Source organism: Anolis sagrei, chromosome 5 (assembly GCF_037176765.1).
Source record: "Anolis sagrei isolate rAnoSag1 chromosome 5, rAnoSag1.mat, whole genome shotgun sequence".
NCBI classification, from domain to species: Eukaryota; Metazoa; Chordata; class Lepidosauria; order Squamata; family Dactyloidae; genus Anolis; species Anolis sagrei.
The window spans coordinates 20,355,338-20,380,193 of record NC_090025.1 but is presented as its reverse complement, the minus strand read 5'-3'; the positions used below and the strand labels follow the sequence as shown (position 1 = coordinate 20,380,193).

Below are 24,856 nucleotides of genomic sequence, written 5' to 3'. Positions count from 1 at the left end.
AAGCCATTAATGCTAGAACAGATTTGTTTCTGTTGACAACACCTTCCTTAAGTAATATACTGCCTGCTCCTTCCTCTGCATGGAAAGTACGTCTTGTCCTTAGAGTTATCTCAGCTCAATATATGAAATAAAATAAGAAGGAAGTCCATCACATCAATGCAAAGCCAATTGCCTCAATGTGCAGGGAGTTACAAACCCAAGAAATTTAGGAAATAACATTTTCTCAGAGTTAGAAGAAAGAAAAGATGAATCCATCTTACCAAAGGCCTTATATTTTGGTTATACTGAGCCAGAAGCATTCCACAGAAATGGAGAACCCAAGGAGACTCATAAACACTTGGTGGAGCGTGGATAAGTGAAATTATGACATTTTGAGTTCGTGGATAAGGGGATGGTACTGTATTACAAATACTACATTGTATTGTCAAATGCTATATTGCAACTATAAGAGTAACTATCTAGTGTTGGGGTTGGGGTTTAATTTATAGCAATTATAAAACCAAACTAACTAACCAACATTTTACAGGCAGAAGCAACTGTAAGTCTGTGTTATTAATCCCCAAATTAGGCACCCCCGGTGGCGCAGTGGGTTAAAGCCCTGTGCCGGCAGGACGGAAGACTGACAGGTTGCAGGTTCGAATCCGGGGAGAGGCAAATGAGCTCCCTCTATCAACTCCAGCTCCTCATGCAGGGACATGAGAGATGCCTCCCACAAGGATGATAAAAACATGAAATCATCCAGGCGTCCCCTGGGCAACGTCCTTGCAGGCGGCCAATTCTCTCACACCAAAAGCGACCTGCAGTTTCTCAAGTCGTTCCTGGCACGACAAAAAAAAAAAACCCCATATTAACACATTGCCTTGGGTTTCTGGGAGTTGAAGTCCAACAATCAGTTTGGAGCTCTCAGAGTGCATCTCCATAGTAGAATGAATGCAGTTTGGTACCACTTGAACTGCCATGGCTCCATGATATTGAATCCTGGGAATTGTAATTTGGGAAGGCATCAGCTTTCTTTAGTGGTGAAGGTTAACCACCTTCTAAAACTGCAATCACCTGATTCATAGCCTTAAGCATTGTCAGTTAAAGAAGAATCAAATTGCATTAATTCTACCTTGTAGATTCACCCATTAAGAAGATAAATGATGTAGACACCTCACTAAAGCTAAGTAGCCCCGGGTCTGATGAGAACTGAAATGGGAGATGGTTTAGGAACACAATATATAAGATATTTATATTTGTCTTCAGTTACATATTTCAGCACTCTTTGGAAGAGAAAGCTAACTATCATTTAAACTGCAATGTGCCTAGTTCCATAGCCTTAAGTTAAGGCAGTTAAATACCAGTAGTATCAAACTGCATCCATTCTACAGTGTGGATGCAGTCCAAGAACTATACAAACAGCAACACAGTGCCACCAACCACAGCAAGCAAATGACACATTTAGATTTGCCAAGTCTAAACCACAGCCTCTTCTAATCTGCACAAAATCTGCCCAGTTTCCCCGGGGCTTTGATTCCCAGCTTTCTAACAGCAGACAGAGCAGAAGGGAGAGGTCAGGCAAGAGGAGCCGACGCATGCATGCATGCAAGCAGCACACGCCAGCGGGCGCACGTACACCCACCATGCGCGCACACACACACACACACATGCACACACACCCTCCTCCTCCTCCTAATGCATGTTTCTGAGCCCAGGGAAGCAAGCAGCATGTGCAGAAGAGAGCACGTGGCTCTGCTCCCATCCCTGCCTTTAGTATGCAGCATCGTCATCACTATCACCATCATCGTTATTATTCAGCCAGTCAGCCAGGCATCTGATGCCTTCTAGTTAGCTTTAGCATCCCTTTGAACCTCCAGGGCTAAGCAGAAAACAAGCTTCCTGAAGGGGAGGCAATGTGACTCAAAAAGGGAAACATCTGCCTTGACAGCCCTTTCCAGGGATGGATTTAAGCATTACGCCTTCCCATCCAATCCTATTTTTACAATATATTATTACAATCCATATTATTGTTGTTATACATTGTAATCACAACTTATTAATATTATTATGAGCGAGCGAGCCAGGCAACTGATGGGCTAAGCAGAAAGCATGTCACACTTTCCAAGAGGGAGGCTCTGTGCTCATCTTTTCCTTTGCCATGCATGACTATTACCATTATCATCATAATCATCATTCAACCAGCCAGCCAGGAATTTGATGCTTTCTAGTTTGCTTTAGAATGTCATAAAGATGCCAGGCCTAAAAAGAAAACAAGCCACGCTTTCCAAAAGGAGGGTCTGTGCCTGTCTCTTCCTTTATCATGCATCATCATTATCATTACAGTTCAGTCAAGAAGCTGGGCATCTTGATTCTAGTTGACTTTAGCATTCCATAGAAGAGAAGAAGAAAACATGCCATGCTTTCCAAAGGGGAGGCTTTGTGCCCATCTCTTCTTTTACCATGCATTATTATTATTATTATTATTATTATTATTATTATTAATTACTACTACTACTACTACTACTCAGAATCTGGTGCAATTGGTTGACTTTAGCATCCCATAAGGATGCCAAGGCGAAGTAGAAAACATGACACAAAGGGAAAGGGGAGGGAATGGGACTCACAGAGAGAAATGTCTGTGATGACAGACCTATACAGGGATTGATTGAAACAACACATTTTACAATTCCCTATTTTTAAAAAAATACCATCCCTGTTATTAAAGTGGAGCCCCCAGTGGCACGGTGGGTTAAACCGCTGAGGTGCTGAACTTGCAGATTGAAAGGTTGGTGGTTTGAATCAGGGGAGCAGGGTGAGCTCCTGCTATTAGCCCCAATTTCTGACAACCTAGCAGTTCGAAAGCATGCAAATGGGAGTAGATTAATAGGTTCCACTCCGGTGGGTGGCACACAGAAGACTGGGCGACTTGGAAGGCGCTGAACAGACTGCGCTCTGGCACCACGAGATGCAGAGCCAATCTTAAGAAATGGGGCTACAAAGTTGAATCCACAACATGCGAGTGTGGAGAAGAGCAAACCACAGACCACCTGCTGCAATGCAACCTGAGCCCTGCTACATGCACCATGGAGGACCTTCTTGCAGCAACACCAGAGGCACTCCAAGTGGCCAGATACTGGTCAAAGGACATTTAATCAACTACCAAGTTTGCAAAATTTGTGTTTTTTATCTGTTTGTTTGTTTTGTTCTGTTAGAAATGTAATACAATGGTATGGTTGCTGATGACACGATAAATAATAAATACCAGCCACATAACCTTGGAGGCGTCTATGGACAACACTGACTGTTGGCTTAGAAATGGAGGTGAGCACCGCTCCCCAGAGTTGGACACGACTAGACTTAATGTCAAGGAGAAACCTCTACCTTTATCCCTGTCGTTATTGTTGTTGTTAATATTATTGTTATACAATGAGATCACAACTGTTATTCTTATTGTGATGGTAGTATTATTTGAAAATGATGCATGTGAAGCTAAACTGCCCACCCTCAATTTTGAATTTGGAGAAGTGTTTTGTTACCTTTTTTTTTTCTTTTTGCAGGTTGGATATTAACCAAGGCAGATATGAGATCATCAGAAATGACTGGAAATTAGGAAGAGAAAAGGGGAAATATCTCCCCAGCCCTATAGCTCAGTGTGCAGAAGTGAGCAAGCTGTCAAAAGTGGGAAGGAGAGGAATACTGGCACCAACATCACCCAAGATTGCCTATTCTCATGCAAAAAATAAAATAAAATAACATTGGGAGGTGCATCTACACTGTTGAAATAATGCCCTTTAACTGCAATTGTCCAATGCGACGGAGTCCTGAGAGTTGTAGTTTTACAGCCTCCTCTGCCAAAGAGCACTGATGCCTCTTCAAAATACAAAACCCAGGATGCTACAGCGTGGAGCCATGGTGGTTTAAGTGGTGTCAAACTGCATTAATTCTGCAGTGTAGATGTATTCTTGGACTTATTTCTCCCCTTCCCCTCACCCTAATATGATTAACTTCCAGCTCCCTGAGCTAAGAACACATATTCCAAAAAAAAAAATCTGAAGTATATGGCCATGTTCTAAAGGCATCTTCTCCTGACGTTTCGCCTGCATCTATGGCAAGCATCCTCAGAGGTACCTCACTACCTCTGAGCATGCTTGCCATAGATGCAGGTGAAACGTCAGGAGAAAATGCCTTTAGAACATGGCCATATAGCCCAAAAAATCCTACAACAACCCAGTGATTCCGGCCATGAAAGCCTTCACCAATACAAATCTGAAGTATTCCTTCCTATACACCAAATTTTACTTTATCCTTTTAGCTAAAAGTGTTTGAAAAGAAGAGCATCCTGCCAAAGGCTTTCATGGCCGGAATCACTGGGTTGTTGTGAGTTTTCCAGGCTGTATGGCCATGTTCCAGAAGCATTTTCTCCTGACATTTCACCTGCATCTATGGCAGCCATCCTCAGAGGTTGTGATCCTGCTTAAGTTTCAAAAGCCATGCCTACTATTTTTCCATCACCCTCTTTTTAATATAAATTTAAGAAATGGTTCCCAGTCTTTTATAAACCTCTGTTGGGATTTTATTTATTCAATCATCACTGCAAACTTGACCATTTCAGCTAATTTAAATATATTTTTAATTTCCATTTTTGTACTGTAGGCATTTCTGCCTTTTCCCTAATGTTGTGCATATAGCATTCTCACCCCTAATATCATATAATACAATACTCTCTGACTTTTCCTGTTCATTTTGGATTTCTTATAATAATAATTACAGAAGTAATAGATTCTGGATCCAGATCTTTGTGTAATTTAATGAATTTTCATTCAATCTTTCAAAGGCAACTTTTGCTTTCCCAAGACACCATGGGCATAAACTTCTGTGCACGGGCCATTCAAAGGAAAGGAAATCTAATTGTGCCAAATGGGTAATGAATACCCATTATTCAAGAAATAAGAACCAGAGAAAAGGGAGATAGGAAGAAATTGATTCTACCTATACCAAAAAAGCATATCTCAAATTCATTGGTTCCTTTGTGCATATCTATGTGCCTTCAAGTTTCCGGTTGACTTATGGCAACCCCATTGCTTTCATAGGGTTTTCTTAGGCTAGGAATACTCAGATGTGGTGTTTCCAGTTCTTTCATCTAAAACATAGCCTACAGCAGCTGGTATTCCTTGGCAGTCTCCTATACAGAACATACCCTGCTTAGAGTGGTCAGGGGTACATCCTTCAGCCCATACCGGCTGTTAGGAATTGTGGGAGTTGGAGTCCAAAACACCTGGAGGGCCAAAGTTTGCCCATGCCTGATCTACACTGTAGGAGCTAATGCATTTTGATACTTTAACTGCCATGGTTCCATGATAGGGAATCTTAGGACCTGTCCTTTGGTGAGACACCAGCACTCTTTGGCAAAGAGATCTAAAGAACTTGTAAAACTACAACTCCCACTATTCCATAGCATTGAGACAAAGCAGTTGCAGCAGTGGCTCCCAACTTGTGGTCCATGGACCACCAGTGGTCTGCAAGAACTAAAATATGGTCTGCACCGTTACTACACCATTGCAATGAGAGTGACTAGTAAAATGTTATTGAAATGTTATTTTAGTATTGTGTTTATATTGTTTTCTTTTTTCCTAGGTAATTTTGTTGATGTTGTTTTGATGTTATGCCTTGGTTTTTATTTTATTGTAATATGTTGTCTGGACTTGGCCCCATGTAAGCCGCTCCGAGTCCCCACTGGGGAGATGGTGGCGGGGTATAAATAAAAATTATTATTATTAGTATTATTATTGGGTTGTTGTAGGTTTTTTCGGGCTATATGGCCATGTTCTAAAGGCATTTTCTCCTATGGCCATATAGCCCGAAAAAAACCTACAACAACCCAGTGATTCCAGCTATGAAAGCCTTCGACAATATTATTATTATTATTATTATTATTATTATTAGTCTTGCGAAACTCTCTTACAGTGCCAAGGCTTATTAAATATGGTTTTCTGTGGGAGAGCAGATGGATGGCATACTACTGGAAGGCATATGTTCTGTATCAGAAACTGGAGCTGATGTGGTCTATGCAATGTAATTTTCTGAATCGGCACCCCAAATAACCAATCCAAATCTAAAGTTGAGCAAAAATTGATTCGTAACCCTTTTGGTACTGTTTTGGGCTATATGGCCATGTTCTAGAGGCATTCCCTCCTGACGTTTCACCTGCATCTATGGCAGGCATCCTCAGAGGTTGTGAGGTCTGTTGGAAACTAGGAATCCACAGAAATATAAACCCCATTTTCCAAGTTTCCAATAGACCTCACAACCTCTGAGGATGCCTGCCATAGATGCAGGTGAAATGTCAGGAGAGAATGCTTCTGGAACATGACCATACAGCCCAGAAAACTCACAACAACCCTTTGATTTAGCCCTTTTTTTATATAACAGTCAATATTTTGCAATGCCATTTTATATCATGGGACTTGAGTATCCCCAGATGTCAGTATCCATAGGGGTCCTGGAACCAAACTTTGCATCCCTTCCATCTTTCAGAACTGGACAACACAGAATTGGTTCGGGAGAAAGCCCTATTGCTCCAGCATTGCAGAGTTTGAAAACAAGAGAAAGTGAAAGGGCCAAAATGAAACCCTCAACCCACAAGTCTTATTTTGCCTGTTAGTTACATTAAAGGAGTCTTCAAAGCAAATTCCAAAAAAACCCACATAAGGAAAGAGGCTACAAGCACTAAACCAGTGGTCCTCAACCTTCCTAATGCTGAGACCCCTTAATACAGTTCCTCATGTTGTGGTGACCCCCAAACATAACATTATTTTCATTGCTACTTCATAACTGTAATTTTGCTACTGTTATGAATTGTTATGTAAATATCTGATATGCAAGGATGTATTTGGACCAAATTTGGCACAAATACCCAATACACCCAAATTTGAATACTGGTGGGATTGGGAGGGAGATTGATTTTGTTATTTGGGAGTTGTAGTTGCTGGGATTTATAATTAACCTACAATCAAAGAGCATTCTGAACTCCATCAACGACAGAATTGAAGCAAACTTGGTACACAGACCTCCCATGACCAACAGAAAATACTGGAAGGGTTTGGTGGGCATTGACCTTGAGTTTTGGAGTTGCAGTTTGCCTACATCCAGGAAGCACTGTGGACTCAAACAATGATGGATCTGGACCAAACTTGGCACGAATACTCAATATATATCCAAATGTGACCATTGGAGGAGTTTGGGGAAAACAGACTTGACATTTGGGAGTTGTAGTTGCTGTGATTTATAGTTCATCTACAATCAAAAGAGCTTTCTGAACCCCAGCAACAATAGAATTGGGCCAGATTTCCCACACAGAACCCCCATGACCACTAAAAAATACTGTGTTATTTGACAGTCTTTGGTGACTCCTCTGAAACCCAGTCACAACCCCCCCCCCCAGGGGTCCCAACCCCCAATTTGAGAAATGCTGTACTAAACAATCAGACCAAAGGAGCAAAGGAGTTGGGGAGGGATTGATTTTGTCATTTGGGAGTTGCCGTTGCTTGGATTTATAGTTCACCTACAATCAAAGAGTATTCTGAACGTCACCAATGATGGAATTGAACCAAACTTGGTACACAGACCTCCCATGGCCAACAGAAAATCCTGGAAGGGTTTGGTGGGCATTGACCTTGAGTTCTGGAGTTGTAGTTCACCTACATCCATTTAGTGTAGTTCACCTACACTAAACAACCACACCAAAGGAGCAAAGGTTAGCTCTCCACTGTAGAATGAATGCAAGTTTGGCACCACTTTAACTGCTCTGGAGTTCTGGGGGTTGTAGTTTCACAAGGTCTTTTCCCCTTCTCTGCCTAATAGTGACCCCCCACCAAACTACAAATCCCACTACTCCACAGCACTGAGCCGAGGGAGCCAAAATGGTGCCAAACTACCGTTAATTATACAGTGTGGATGGCCCAAGTTATGGCACACAGACCTCCCATGACCAACAGAAAATACTGGAAGGGTTTGGTGGGCATTGACCTTGGGTTTTGTAGTTGTAGTTCACCTACATCCTTTTAGTGTTGATCACCTACACCAAACAATCAGACCAAAGGAGCAAAGGTTAGCTCTCCACTGTAGAATGAATGCAAGTTTGGCACCACTTTAACTGCTCTCCAGTCCTGGGAGTTGTAGTTTCACAAGGTCTTTTTTCTTTCTCTGCCTAATAGTGGGCCCTCACCAAACTACAAATCCCACTACTCCACAGCACTGAGCCAAAATAGTGCCAAACTGCGTTAATTATACAGTGTGGATGGCTGCACCCCCAAGTTATGGAAAATCCTTGGGTGCATTTACACTACGCAGTTGACTGACTGCTATGGGCTCATGGGAATTGTAGTTTGGTGAGGCCCCATCTTTCTCTTTGGCAGAGAAGGCTGAAGACCTTGCAAAACTACAACTCCCATGATCCCACAAGACATAAGCAATGACTTTCTCTTTGGCAGAGAAGGCCAAAGACCTTGCAAAACTACAACTCCCATTATCCCACAAGACAGAAGCAATGACTTTCTCTTTGGCAGAGAAGGCCGAAAATCTTGCAAAACTACAACTCCCATTATTCCACAAGACATAAAAGCAATGACTTTCTCTTTTGCAGAGAAGGCCAAAGACCTTGCAAAACTACAACTCCCATGATCCCACAAGACATATAAGCAATGACTTTCTCTTTGGCAGAGGAGGCCGAAGACCTTGCAAAACTACAACTCCCATGATCCCACAAGACGTAAGCAATTACTTTCTCTTTGGCAGAGGAGGCCGAAGACCTTGTAAAACTACAACTCCCATGATCCCACAAGACGTAAGCAATTACTTTCTCTTTGGCAGAGGAGGCCGAAGACCTTGCAAAACTACAACTCCTATTATCCCACAAGACATAAGCAATGACTTTCTCTTTGGCAGAGAAGGCCTAAGACCTTGCAAAACTACAACTCCCATGGTCCCACAAAACATGAGCAATGCCATTTAAAAATGATGCTAAATTGCAAAAATTCTCCAGTCCTGCTTCCCTCCATGCAAATGGGTCTGAAAGCCATAGTGATGGACCTAGTGGGTCCCCTTTCTCCTACAGCACCCTCCCAATGGTTGGGGGTCTCTTAAAGGGACAGTACCCTCTCCCCCCAACCCAGATATCCCTCACCTGCTTCTGATGATGTGGTTCCCTCCAATGCAAAAGGGGCTTTCCAGATGTGCTTCCACCTCTGGCGACAGCTATTCCTTCCCAGAGCCCCAATCCCAAGGAAGTTTGCCTTCCTCCAGCAAGAGAAACCTAGCCCTGCTTGGGTGATTGACGCGTTCAACGGCCTCGACCAATGAGAACCCGAGGGCCTCCCCGCCGCCACCAATCGGAGAGTGAGTTGGAGCAGGGGCGGGGCTAGCATGTGAGTAGACCGTCTGCGTGTTAACCCTTGAGGCACCAAAGCGCTGTTTCAGAGGATTGGTTGTGTTGCTTTTTGAGACATGGCAGTCGACAGACATTGTAGATAGAATGAATGCAGCTCGACACCACTTCAGATTGCTGTGGCTCAAGGCTATGGAATCCTGGGAGATGTAGTTTGGGGAGGCGTCAGGCCTCATTGGCAGAGAAGGCTCAAGACCTTGGGAAACTACAATTCCCAGGATTCCATAGCCTTGAGCCATGGCAATTAAAGGGTGCAATCACTGTAGAATTAATGCAGTTTTGTTAGGCGCCAGCACTCTTTGGCAGGGGGTTAAGACCTTGGAAAACTACAACTCCCATGATTCCATAACACTGAACCATGACACTTAATGGTAGGTGAAACTGCATTCAATCCATAGTGTATGCACCCTTTATTTGCCATGGAATCCTGGGAGTTGTAGTTTTGTTAGGCCCCAGCACTCTTTGGCAGGAGGTTAAGACCTTGGAAAACTACAACTCCCATGATTCCATAACACTGAGCCATGGCAGTTAATGGTGAGTGAAACTGCATTAATTCTACAGTGCATGCACCCTTTAATTGCCCAGGCTCAAGGCTATGGAATCCTGGGATATGTAGTTTGGTGAGGCACCAGCACTCTCTGGCAGGGGTTTAAGACCTTGGGAAACTAAGCAGTTAATGGTAAGTGAAACTGAATTAATTCTACAGTATATGCACCCATTAATTGCCATGGCTCAGTGTTATGGAATCACGGGAGTTGTAGTTTTCCAAGGTCTTAAACCCTTGCCAAAGAGTGTGCATGTCTCACCAAACTACAACTCCCAAGATTTCATAGCCTTCAGCCAGGGTAATTAAAGGATACATCCACTATAGAATTAATGCAGTTTTACTTACTGCCATTAACTGCCATGGCTCAGTGTTATGGAATCACGGGAGTTGTAGTTTTCCGAGGTCTTAAACCCCTGCCAAAGAGTGCTGGTGCCTCATCAGACTACAACTCCCAGGATTCCACAGTCTTGAGCCATGGCAATTAAAGGGTGCATCCACTGTACAATCAATGCAGTTTCACCTATCATTAACTGCTATGGCTCAGTGGTATAGAATAATGAGAGTTGTAGTTTTAAGGACTTAAACTCCTGCCAAAGAGTGCTGGTGCCTCACCAAACTATAACTTCCAGGATTCCACAGCCTTGAGCCAGGGCAATTAAAGGGTGCAGCTACTGTAGAATTAATGCAGTTTCACCTATCATCAACTGCCATGGCTCAGTGTTATGGAATCATGGGAGTTGTCGTTTTCCAAGGTCTTAAACCCCTACCAAAGAGTGCTGGTGCCTCATCAAACTATAACTCCCAGGATTCCATAGCCTTGAGCCAGGACAAATAAAGGGTGCATCCACTGTTGAATTAATGCAGTTTCACCTACCATTGACTGCCATGGCTCAGTGTTATGGAATCATGGAAGTTGTAGTTCTCCAAGATATTAAACCCCTGCCAAAGAGTGCTGGTGCCTCACCAAACTATAACTCCCAGGATTCCATTGCATTGCATCATGGAAGTCAAACAGCCATTTAAAAATGTTTATACCCTCCCGAAGGAGACTCAAAGCGGCTTACAATTAAAAGTATAACCACATAATTTAAAATATCCAAAGATGCAAACATATGTAAATATGCAAACATTGAAATATGCAAACATTAAAACATCAATTTATGTGTACAGTGGAGGATTTGCACCCAAAGATTTGTTCATAAAGTGTTTGCCCTTGCCTTCTTCTGCAGCATAGGTTGTATCTACACCGTAGCTTTAATGCAGTTTGGTACCTCTTTACCTTCCATGGTTCCATGCTGAGGAATCATAGGATTGTGGTTTGATGAGGCACCTGCACTCTTCAATACAAAAGGCTAACTGGAAAACTAAAACTCTCGATATATTCCCTAGCATTGAGGCATGGTGTTTAAAGTGTATTATGATGCACCTTTGGACTGGAAATTCCAGAATTCTTCAATCAGCATGGCTTCTGATTCTGTTTTTTGGGAATTTGGGATTGAGAATCCCGAAAGTAAAGTATCTAAGCAATGCTTAAAGCTAAAAGCAAACAAATGAAATAAAATAAGCTTTGCTCGACAATTCCCTTTACTCTGAATATCAATTCATACAGAATGTACTGTGTGGCTGGATATAGGTGAATATAATCCAAAAGCTGGAGTCCGCAGAGCATCCCATTGGAGTGAATGCAATTTTGAAAAGCCATTTCAAAACAGGATCCACATTATGATCGATACAGCACACTCCTTTGGTTTGCAAGCGCTGGAAATGCAAATGCTGCTTGAGCATCTCGTGCCAAAATAGCAGGCTGGCTCGAGTCCTGGAGGTAGACTTAATGTTATCTACTCTCCAGTAATTCAGATTCATCTGCAAATGGATTCTCAGAAGTGCTTCCCATTGGTGTAAATGCGGTAATAATCCACTTGGATTTATTGATTTCCTTGGAACTTGTCAGGGGTTGGATTTATCTTTAGGCAAAGTAATCTGCATCAAACGTTTGATTTCGAGTGTCATGACAGGCTGGCAAATTGTTATTTATTTAGGTTGTCGGTTGTTATAGGTTTTTCGGGCTGAATCAGGGGTGGCTCAAAGTAAAGTAAGCATTTGCAGTATAGTTGATTTTGCCCAGGGGCACTCTTGAGGCGCTCTTGGGGGAAAATAGACCTTGACATATGCGAGTTGTAGTTACTGGGATGTATAGTTCGCCTACAATCAAATAGCATTCTGAACTCCACCAATGATGGAATTGAACCAAATACGGCACACACAACTCCCACGACAAACAGAAAATATATATCAGTGATTGGTTCCCCCAACCAATCACTGATATATATTTTATGTTCGTCGTGGGAGTTGTGTGTGCCGTATTTGGTTCAATTCCATCATTTGGGGGGTGCCAAAATACTGTTTGCTTACCATTGAAAACTACCTAGGGCCGCCTCTGGGCTGAATGGTCATGTTCTAGAAGCATTCTCTCCTGATGTTTTGCCTGCATCTGTGGCAAGCATCCTCAGAGGTTGCTTGCCACAGATGCAAGTGAAACATCAGGAGAGAATGCTTCTAGAACATAGCCATACAACCCAAAAAACCCCTACAACAACCCAGTGATTCCAGCCATGAAAGCATTCAACCATATATTTAGGTTGTTGTTGGGTGTTTCCCTCTTGGGCAGAAGAGGCTCAAGGCCTAGTAAAACTACAACTCCCAGGATTCCATAGCATTGAGCTGTGACAATTAAAGAGGTGTCAAATTGTGTTAATTCAACAGTGTAGATCAGGGGTCCACAAACCTTTTAAACAGAGGGCCAGGTCACAGTCCCTCAAACTGTTGGAAGGCCGGATTATAATTTGAAAAAAGCATGAATGAATTCCTATGCACACTGCACATATCTTATTTGTAGTGCAAAAAACACTTAAAAACAATGCAATAATTAAAATGAAGAACAATTTTAACAAATATAAACTTATTAGTATTTCAATGGGAAGTGTGGGCCTGCTTTTGGCTGATGAGATAGGATTGTTGTTGTTGTTGTTGTTGTTGTTGTTGTGTGCTTTCAAGTCGTTTCAGACTTAGGTTGACCCTGAGCGAAGGCCGGGTAAATTACCTTGGAGGGCCACATCCGGCCGCTGGACCTTAGTTTGAGGACCCCTGGTGTAGATGAACCCTTAAAGCAAAACAAACCTGAACTTTTCACTTTGTATATATTGTGAGACAATATAAAACAGTAATGGGCAAACTTCAGCCTCTCCAGGTGTTTTGGACATCAATTCCCACAATTCTCAACAGCAAGTAGGCTGTTAGGAAGTGTGGGAGCTGAAGTCCAAAACACCTGGAGGGCTGATGTTCACCTGTACCTGATATAGAAATATTATATTGCTGGGGAAAGAGGAAGGCAGCATTACAAGTAGATTCATTCAGGCTGCATCTACACTGTAGAAATAAAGCAGTTTGACAGCACTTTAACTGACAAGGCTCAATGATATGGAATCCCAGGAGTTGCAGTTTTACAAGGTCTTTAGCCTTCTCTTCCAAAGAGTACTGTTGTCTCACCAAACTACAACTTCCACGATTCCATAGCAGACGTATAATGCCATTTCGAACATTATAGGAAACTTAAAATGCATTATTTAATTCTTGTTAATTTACTTTACTCCCCAAAGGGTATTAGGCAATATATGCCACTCAGTCAGAAATCAAAATAAAAGCAATTTGAAAATGATTGAAAACAATTGCCAAACTGTAAAAAGAAATCCCGTGAAAATAAACAATGTTGCAAAAACAAGCATACTTAGAAACTGGATGAAAACATAGCAGCCGGAGAAGTTACAATGTTTGATGATTACCAGAAAGGAAATGACAACATAATACATAACATATGAAAATGAAATTAATCAGAGTGTACTAGATGGTTGGTGGGATAGAAAAGAATACAAGATTGACTGCATTCAATATTAAATCCTAACTTGAACCAGACCCTCTCTATAGACAACTAAAGTTCAACATTTTTAATTCCCAACGATGGGTTCACACTGCAGAATCAATGCACATTGATACCACTTTAATTGCTAAGGCTCAATGCTATGGAATCCTGGGATTTGTAGTTTGGTGGGACTCCAGTCCTCTTTAGCAGAGATGGCTCAAGGTCTTGTAAAACTACAACTCCCAGCATTCCATAGCGTTGAGCTCTGGCAATTAAAGTGGTGTCAAACTGTGTTAATTCTTTTGTAACTACAACTCCAAAGATTCCAAAACATTGAACCATGGCAGTTAAAGTGGTGTCAAACTGCATTGATTCCACACTGAAGGTGCACACTATACAAAAAAACATTGGAACTCCAATGGACAATACACTTCAGGAGTTCTAGCTGGGCTCAGTAACACTTTTCAACAAGTGTTTGAACATTTTATCCAGGCCAAAAAAGTGGTTTCGTAAAATCTACAAATATAGAGACAACTGAAAAAAATAACTCAGTTAAGGCCTATTATAAGGTTTAAAGCAAAACAGGAAAAAAGCAATTGTGAAAAGAAACAGTACCTTATCCAAAAATAATATACTCAAAATTAAACCATGTTGTAGTACAGGGAGAGAAAGAAGACCGAACTAGGTGTGATTCTTCTACAGGGTGGAATTAATGCAGTTTGACACCTCTTTAATTGCCGTGGTTCAATGCTATGGAATCATAAGAATTGTAGTTTGGCAAGGTCTTAAGCCTTCTCTGCCAAAAAGTGCTGGTGCATAACCAAACTACAACTTCCAGGACACCATAGCATGGGCATGGACACATCTGTCGTCTCTCTCCATACATCCATTATATTGAATTATATATAAGACGAGGGTTTCAGCTCATCAGAAGTCTAGCCTTTGATGGGCCTTTCCCTCATTCCAAAAATAGCACCAGGGATACAAGATTGAGCCTGACAAAGAGAGAGGTCATCCAAGTAGAAAAACGCCCTTTGGATACACAGAAAAGAGTTGAAGGCAAGCACTCTTGAACTCACCAGAGGTGAATGCCTGCTGGCAAGCGCCAGGCATGACTCACAGCAAGATAAGGATCATGTGGATATGTGAGTGTGCAGCTCTCTGAGCTGGAAGAGGCACTGGCAGAGTGCATCTACACTGTAGATTTAATGCAATTTGACACCACTTGAACTGCCACGGCTCAAAGGTACGGATTTCTAGAAGTTGTAATTTTACAGGACCTTTAGCCTTCTTTGCCAAAGAGTGCTGGTGCCTCACCTCACTACAATTTCCAGGATTCCTTAGCATTGAAACATGGCAATTAAGCAGTGTCAAGCTGCATCAATTCTACATTCACAGTCTCCACTGTGGATTCATATCAGTTGCAGAACAGTCTGGATCTTCGTCAGCATCATGAAACACAGGGTAGAGAAGTTTAAACTTCCTCAATTGGTGCATCACAACAAAAATGAAGGAACACACACCGCAGATCTTCATGATCAGCTATGGGAGAGCTAGGAAGTGACAATCTAAATCAGGGGTCTTCAAACTTTTTAAACAGAGGGCCAGGTCACAGTCCCTCAAACTGTTGGAGGGCCAGATTATAATTTTTTTAAAAAAAAACATGAATGAATTCCTATGCACACTGCACATATATTATTTGTAGTGCAAAAAAAAACCACTTAAAAACAATACAATAATTAAAACGAAGAACAATTTTAACAAATATAAACATTAGTATTTCAATGCGAAGTGTGGGCCTGCTTTTGGCTCATGAGATAGGATTGTTGTTGTTGTTGTTGTTGTGTGCTTTCAAGTCATTTCAGACTTAGGTTGACCTTGAGCGAGGGCCGGGTAAATGACCTGGGAGGGCCGTATCCGGCCCCCGGGCCTTAGTTTGAGGACCCCTGATCTAAATTATACAAAGTAAGGAAAGAATTAGGATTTGGTCCAATATTCAGGCAGCAGATGATGAAAGGTGATAGCAATGAGCGTGCTTTCCAACCTCTAAATTAGTTGTGGAAGATGAGTTGAAGGAAGAGTTGACACTTGCTCTTTCCACATGGAATGGGGTAGGGCACCATTGCAATATTGTAACAATTTGAGTTTTGGACCAAAATACTGTCTTACCAAGATTCAAATCCCCACTCAGCCATAGAAACTCACTGGGTAACCTTGGGGAAGTCACACTCTCCCAGCTTCAGAGGGAGACAAAGGCAAACCCCCTCCAACAAATCTTGCCAAGGAAAATCTAAATAAATAAAAATGTAATGTTTGTTTGTGGGATTAACAGAACTCAAAAACCACTGGACGAATAGACACCAAATTTGGACACAAAACACCTAACAACCCAATGTATGTCCTTCACTAAAAAAAATTGATTTTGTCATCTGGGAGTTGTAGTTGCTGGGATTTATAATTCACCTACAATCAAAGAGCATTCCGAACCCCACCAACGATGGAATTGAACCAAACATAGCACACGGTTCTCCCATGACCAACAGAAAATACTGGAAGGGTTTGGTGGGCAATGTCCTTTGGTTTTGGAGTTGTAGTTCACCTACATCCAGAGATCACTGTGGACTCAAACAATGATGGATCTGGACCAAACTCTACACAAATACTCAATATGCCCAAATGTGAGCACTGGTGGAGTTTGGGGAAAATAGAATCTTGACATTTGGGAGTTGTAGTTGCTGGGATTTATAGTTCACCTACAATCACAGAGTATTCTGAACTCCACCAATGATAGAATTGGGCCAAACCTCCCACACAGAACAGCCATGTGGGCCATAGCAACGTGTGGCAGGGGGTGGCTAGTCCATAATAAAAAGGATAGGTAAAGGTTTTCCCCTGACATTAAGTCCAGCCATGTCCAACTCTGGGGTTTGGTGCTCATCTCCATTTCTAAGAATGAAGATTATGAGCCATCATTGTCCGTAGACACCTCCCAGGTCATGCAGCTAGCATGACTTCATGGAGCGCTGTTACCTTCCCACCGGAGCTGTACCTATTGATCTATTCACATTTGCATGTTTTCGAACTGCTAGGTTGACAGAAGCTGGGGCTAACAGTGGGAGCTCACGCTGCTTCCCGGATTAGAACCTACGATCTTTCAGTCAGCAAGTTCAGCAGCTCAGCGCTTTAACCCAGTGTGCCACAGGGGGCTTCTAAACCCATAGTAGGTTTGCTGTAAGTCAGAAATGATACACACAATAACAGCAACAACTTTCCATTTTAGAGAAAAGTAGGATATAAATAAATACCCAGAAGCAGCCTATCTCAGATGTGTTTCAAGGGACAAACTTAGAGATTGTAGTCTGTTGAGCTAAAGAGATTCAAATTAACATGAGGAAGAACTTCCTGACGGTAACAGTGGAATATGTACCACAGAGGGAGATGGGTGTCTTTCTCTTGAGAATTTTAAGCAGAGGTTGGATGGCCATCTGTCAGGTGTGCTTTGATTGAGGTGTTCCTGCATGGCAGAATAGGATTGGACTGGATGGCCCTTGTGGGTCTCTTCCAGCTCTATGATTCTATGAAATATGTGGGATTATAATTACCTATAATACCCCATCATCTGTTCTAGATACACGTCAGTAGCATCAATATTATATTGGGTATTATGCAGTACCTACTAATCATATATGAAGTTTGAATAGAAATGTACAAGAGGCAAAAAACATCCTTGCCCCCCCCCCCCCCAAAAAAACCCTTTAAAATGAGCTGAATCCAGTAAAGAAAAATTAGAGCAATTCCATCAACTCTCACTAACAGAATTTAAATTAGCTATCCTTAAGGCAGAAAAGAAACCTGGTGGGTGATTCACCTGAGACAGAATAATAAAATAACAATGGCAGAAAAGTCTGAATCTGAAGAACACAGGCAATTTTGTGTACATTTATCCATTCAAGTATAACAGTATTTGTTTCTGTGGATATGGTTGTGAAGGGGGGAAATAAAGCTGTTTAGGGAAAACAAACTCTCCGCTTCTTCAGTTTGTAAGCAAAGAAACAGCACTTGCTCCAAGAGCAGGGATTAAGACGGGAAGGCTTTATTAGCCTATAAAGTTTCCCCTGAAAGCCTTATCTTCCATGTGCCAGCATCATCACATCCGAGTAGAAGCAAACAAATCTCAACCTGCAAATAGACTGATAATCATTTAAGCTTCAAAAGTAAAACACAACAGTCTTGAGGCATCTTAAAGACCAACAGATGCATTATGACATAAGCTTTGTGGGTGCGTGGACTAGAATCTACTTCATCGGAGATGAATGAAGGTTTATCCTCAGTTGACTGGAAAACTTATGTTATAATGCACTTATTTTTCTTGAAGTTGAATGATAACATTTTGTCCATATACAAGCTGAGCATTCCTTATCAGGAAATCCAAAATCTCCAAAAATCCATCATTGCCCAGATGGGGAAATTAACATATTTGCTTTCTTATATATATATATATATATATATATATATATATATATATATTCTTTATTAAGTTTTCCAATTATATACACATATTGACACCACATATATACACGTATACCCATACATATATATCTTACCTATTGTATATATATAGAAGTATGCCAGATCACATAGCAAGCCTCTATTATACAAAGACAAAAAGATCATAGAAAAGAAAAGAAGTTGCCCTTCTTTCCCCCCACACTCATTCCACCCTCCATGCATACAAAGTACATTCACTCAGAGCCATCTAACAAAGGGACAGAAAATAGAAAAAGAAAACACAAAGTTAAAACAAAGGACTTCCAAATTGTTTCCTAACGGTATAGTTATATGTAGTTTTTAGTCCCCCCATTTCTCCTCTTTATTTGAGGTAGGGATCCTTATTCTGCTTTGACCTGATTGTTTTAGTAATTAAATTTTGTTAATGTTCTTCTTCTTTAAGCAGTACTTTCTTCTGCCCTCCTTCTCTCGTATTCATCTACTGCTCTCCAGTCCGTTTGTTTCATTGGGTTGCCAGAATTACATTTCAAAAAAAAGGTTAGTTTGTCCATGTTTCTAATGTCTAGGAGTTTATCAAGCCATTCTTCCACTGTTGGCATCTGTTCCTCATATTTGCTTTCTGATGATGAAATGTACACAAACTAACTAGCATTTGGGTTGCTGTGAGTTTTCCAGGCTGTATGGCCATGTTCCAGAAGCATTCTCTCCTGACATTTCACCCACATCTATGACAGGAATTCTCAGAGGTTGTGAGGTCTCTGTTGTTATAGGTTTTTCGGGCTATATAGTCATGTTCTAAAAGCATTCTCTCCTGAAGTTTCACCTGCATCTATGGCAAGCATCCTCAGAGGTTGTGAGATCTGTTGGAAACCAGGCAAGTGGGGTTTATATATCTGTGGAATAATGTCCAGGGTGGGAGAAAGAACTCTTCTTTGCTTGAGGGAAGCGTCAATGTTGCAATTGACCACCTTGCATTTTCTTGCGTGGCAGAGGGTTGGACTAGATGGCCCATGTGGTCTCTACCAACTCGATGGTTCTATGATTCTATATATACCCGGCATTGCTTGGGTGTCAATGGGGCCACTCTCCTCTCTTCTTCAGCTCTGAGAAGGCCTACTACAATGTCTCCATGGCAATACCCTGGCAATGCTGGGTAGGCTCTCATTGTGTCTCTTTCTTTCCTTCCCTCCTTTCCCTCAAATACCACCTCCTACTCTTTTCTTCCTTTCCTTTCCTTTCCCTACTTTCCTTTCTCTTCCCTATTTTTCTCTCTTCCCTGCCTTCCTTCATTCCTTCTGTCTTTCCTTCCTTTCTCTTCCTTCCCTCTTCTCTCTTCTTAATTACCCCTTTTCTTTCTCTTCCTCCCTCCCTTTTCTCTTTCCCCCTTCCTTCCTTCCTTCCTTCCTTCCTTCCTTCCTTCCTTCCTTCCTTCCTTATCACCTCCTACTCACCTCCTACTCTTTTCTTCCCTTCCTTTCCTTTTCCTACTTTCCTTTCTCTTCCCTATTTTTCTCTATTTCCTGCCTTCCTTCATTCCTTCTGTCTTTCCTTCCTTTCTCTTCCTCACTCCCTTTCTTCTTTCTTGCCCTTCCTTCCTTCCTTATTGCCTCCTACTCACCTCCTACTCTTTTCTTCCCTTCCTTTCCTTTTCCTACTTTCCTTTCTCTTCCCTATTTTTCTCTCTTCCCTGCCTTCCTTCATTCCTTCTGTCTTTCCTTCTTTTCTCTTCCTTCCCTCCTCTCTCTTCTTACTTACTCTTTTCTTTCTCTTCCTCCCCCCTTTCCTCTTTCCCCCCTTCCCCCTTCCTTCCTTCCTTCCTTCCTTCCTTCCTTCCTTCCTTCCTTCCTTCCTTCTTTCCTTCATCACCTCCTACTCACCTCCTACTCTTTTCTTTCTTTCCTTTTTCTACTTTCCTTTCTCTTCCCTATTTTTCTCTCTTCCCTGCCTTCCTTCATTCCTTCTGTCTTTCCTTCCTTTCTCTTCCTTCCCTCCTCTCTCTTCATACTTTCCCCCTTTCTTTCTCTTCCTCCCTTTCCTCCTTTTCCTTCCTTCCTTCCTTCTCGCCTCCTACTCACCTCCTACTCTATTCTTCCTTTCCTTTTCCTTTTTCTACTTTCCTTTCTCTTCCCTATTTTTCTCTTCCCTGCCTTCCTTCATTCCTTCTGTCTTTCCTTCCTTTCTCTTCCTTCCTTCCTCTCTCTTTATACTTTCCCCTTTTCTTTCACTTCCCCCCTTTCCTCTTTCCCCCCTTCCCCCCTTCCTTCCTTCCTTCCTTCCTTCCTTCTCGCTTAGCAGCAGCCAAGCTACTTCACTTCCTTTCATTCCATTGACATCACAGAGGGCCACCTCACCTAGCCACAGCTAATCAGCTTTGTTATTTTTCTTTCCTTCTGGCCCGGGCCTAAAAAGAGTAGTTTTTTAAAGTCCAAACTCCCAATTATTTTAAGCTGAAGAATGGAGATTATGTGTGCCAAGTTTGGTCCACATCCATCAAGTCATGTAGGAAACTTTGTAGTATATACAAACAAACATACTCTGACTTTTAGATATAAAGATTGTAACTATTTGGCTCAGGTAGGCTTCATTTTAAGTGCTGACCAACAAGGGCACTGGAATGCTCCTTTAATGTTTGCAACCAAAGGAATAGGAGAGAGAGGAAACAAGCTATGAAAAGGCAAACAATTGCTAATGCCTGGGGTAACAAGAACATCATGTCATGACAAAGCATAAACACCCAGAGATAACATGTCAAGAGTTCCCTGTGTTGGAATTTGGTGCATAATCTGAGAAATGTATCATTGCTAGCAGCAAAACCAATGGGCCTGCCAGCTCTTTTATATATCTAAAGTTATATCTAAAGTTATATATCTAAAGTTATATCTAAAGTCATGAGACAACACACAGAAAGCAAGCAAGAGGGAGTATCCGGGAAATAACACTGTAATCAGAGTGTATATATTATAGAAACACACACCAGGACAAATAATAGTAATTATACAAAACTATGGCTGAGATCCGCTTAATGGATCAGGGTATAAATAAATTAATATATTTCAAAAATAAAGCACAACCACCTTATCAATAGATTTGATTTCCACACTTCATACACGGCATCTTTTTGGGAAGTGTTTTGGTAAGTCTTCCTGTGCGATTCTATGATACGTTTCCAACCCGAGTACAATCAAAATATAGGATTTGCTATTATCTATGGTTTCAAGTATACATGAGATTCTTGGAACATGTTTTTCATGAATACAGGGGTCATACTGCATTGTTTTTATTCGTTTGTTGGACTGGGATGGAAGATCTGCCTTCTAGGCTCTGATGAACCATATCATTCAATGGCTGAGACAATCCTTTTTCCCCCTCCTCTGTCTTTCAGGTTGGATCTACATTGCCCTATATCTCAGTATCCCAAATTATCTGCTTTGAACTGGATTATACGAGTCTACACTGCTAGATAATCTGGGATAAGCAGATAATCTGGGATCAGATCCTGGGATGTAGGGCAGTGTAGAAGGGGCTTCAGCTGGACCGATCTCGTAGATCCCTTCTACACTGCTATATAAAATCCAGACTATCTTCTTCAAACTGAATTATCTGACAATATACACTCATATAATCCAATTCAAAGCAGATAATGTGGATTATCTGATTTGAAAATCTGGATTATATGGCAGTGTAGAAGAGACCACAGAAACATGTGAGCTGTCTTGACTATCAGTGAGGAAAGAAGATATAAACGTATCTAGATTCCATATAAATATAGTTAGGAGCCTCCTGGTCAGGTATCCAGAAAAGACAATTGTTTGAAAGACTTGATGAAGGAAGACAAAGGTATAGCAGATCAATAGTAAGGTACATCTAGAAAACACTCTCATAAATACTAGGTTCAATAAAGCTTATTTCTATGGGAAAGTTCAGATTAGAATTATAGTAGGTACCCTACTTTTGCAGACTGTAGGGATGCAGGACCTCCCCAAAAATGGGAAAACCACAAATGTAGAACTTGAAACTTGAAAAAAAATCTTTCTAAAAATCAGAACAGTAGAGGAAGTAGAACTCACTCTTTGATGTATTGTTAAACCTGTGCCGTTCTATGCTAGAACACGAGATGATGCATTATTTCATCCTTATTCCATGTTGTCAGGATGACATGGGATCTTCTGAAACAGATGTTCTCCCCAGTTGGTCAAGCCATTAGCTTCACAGAGATCTGGGTTTCATCTTGACCCAAGTTGATGAAGGGGACCTCAGCCAATGACCTCACAAAGGCATGAGTTTACTAGCTGCTGCCTGTTTAGTGACTTCATAAAACTTTTACTTTTGATTCAGTAGTCTCCTTCTGCCCTCAAAACTTGTGTCCTTTGATTATGACAGACTACATTTCCAATCATTCCAGTGGCCGTGCCTCCCAGAAAATGTAGTCTTAAATCAAATTGCTATTTCCTTTTGGAATCCAATGAATCAATGGTACTTAAATAAGAATTGGCTTAGCATTCAGTATTTGATTCCAATTGATTTGCGTCAGCTAGAATTAGCAACCTCATACCTGCCAACATTTCACAGGTGAAACTAGGGCAGAGTAAAAGTTTTTAACAAGGTATGGTATGCAAATTAGGAGAGATTACAGCAGTTTGCTTTTGCCTCAGCAGACAAGATTTGTTTGTGTTTGTGTGTCTTCGTTGTGTTGTTGTTTATTTGTTCGGTCGTTTCCGACTCTTCATGACCTCATGAACCAGCCCACGCCAGAGCTCCCTGTCAGCAGTCACCACCCCCAGCTCCTTCAGAGTCAAGCCAGTCCCTTCGAGAATACCATCCATCCATCTTGCCCTTGGTCGGCCCCTCTTCCTTTTTCCTTCTATTTTTCCCAGCATCATTATCTTCTCCAAGCTTTCCGGTCTTCTCATTATGTGACCAAAGTACTTCATCTTTGCCTCTAATATCCTTCCCTCCAGTGAACAGTCGGGATTTATTTGCTGAAGTATGGACTGGTTGGATCTTCTGATGGTCCAGGGCACTCTCAGAATTTTTCTCCAGCACCACAGTTCAAAAGTGTCTATTTTCCGTCGCTCAGCCTTCCTTATGGCCCAGCTCTTGCATCCATAGGTTATTGTTGAGAATACAATTGCTTTAACTATGCGGATCTTCGTTGCCAATGTGATGTCTCTACTCTTCACTATTTTATCGAGATTGGTTATTGCTCTCCTAAGAAGTAAACATCTTCTAATTTCCTGTCTGCAGTCTGCGTCTGCAGTAATCTTCATACCTAGAAATACAAAGTCTGTCACTGCCGCGTTTTCTCCCTCCTCTATTTGCCAGTTATCAATCAGTCTGGTTGCTATCATCTTAGTTTTTTGATATTTAACTTGGTTAGAAGGCTCCTCAGTTCCTCATTTTCAGCCACCAAAGTAGTATCATCTGCATATCTAAAGTTGCATGATGTGTTCTGCATACAAGTTGAATAGGTCGAGTGAGAATATACCACCCTGCCGTACTCCTTTCCCAATCTTGAACCAGTTTGTTGTTCTATGGTCAGTTCTTATTGTTGCTATTTGGTTGTTATACAGATTCCTCAGGAAACAGACAAGGTGACTTGGGATCCCCATACCACCGAGAACTTGCCACAATTTATTATGATCCACACATTGAATATTTGCCTATGTATGTAAATGTTGTAATCCGCTCTGAGTCCCCCAGAGGAGAAGGGGTGGAATATAAAGTCTATTATTATTATTATTATTATTATTATTATTATTATTATTATTATCTACACTCTAGAATCCCTGGAGTTGTAGTTTTACAGGGTTTTTAGCCTTCTCTGTCCACCTGACATCCGCCAGGAAGTAGCAGCCAATAGTGAAAGGACCAAGGCAGGGACATCCCAGCTCATCCCGTTTGGGTATCAGCCAGCACGTGAATGACTTAAATTTAGAAATAGTTTTCTAAGATCTACAGAGACACTCGCTGGAACACCTCAGCAAGCGAGAGTCCAAAAGTGGCAGGCTCAAACCCAGAACCTCAACCAATGGCTGATACCAAATGAGAGACTCCCCCTGGGCACACAGAAGACTGGGCAACTTGGAAGGCGCTGAACAGACTGCACTCTGGCACCACGAGATACAGAGCCAACCTTCAGAAATGGGGCTACAAAGTGGAATCCTCGACATGCGAGTGTGGAGAGGAGCAAACCACTGACCACCTGCTGCAATGCAACCTGAGCCCTGCCACATGCACAATGGAGGACCTTCTTGCAGCAACACCAGAAGTACTCCAAGTGGCCAGATACTGGTCAAAGGACATTTAATCAACTACTAAACTCACAAATTTTGTATTTTGTCTGTTTGTTTGCTTTATTCTGTTAGAAATGTAATATAATCGACTGGTTGCCCTGACACGACAAATAAATAGCCTTCTCTGTCAGTTTAATTCCGATGGCTCAATGTTATGAAGACCCTGGTAG

At 41.6% G+C, this 24,856-nt stretch overlaps 1 protein-coding gene across 2 annotated transcripts in view; it reads right to left on the bottom strand.

Annotated features, from left to right (window-relative positions):
• Positions 1 to 9,329, bottom strand: part of HERC3 (HECT and RLD domain containing E3 ubiquitin protein ligase 3) — a 62,677-nt gene extending 53,348 nt beyond the window's left edge. For both annotated transcript variants that reach the window (XM_060779249.2, XM_060779250.2), the window contains exon 1: positions 9,161 to 9,329. The gene's annotated coding sequence lies outside the window, so the exon portion shown is untranslated. The remainder of the gene's footprint in view (positions 1 to 9,160) is intronic.
• Positions 9,330 to 24,856: the final 15,527 nt, after the last annotated feature.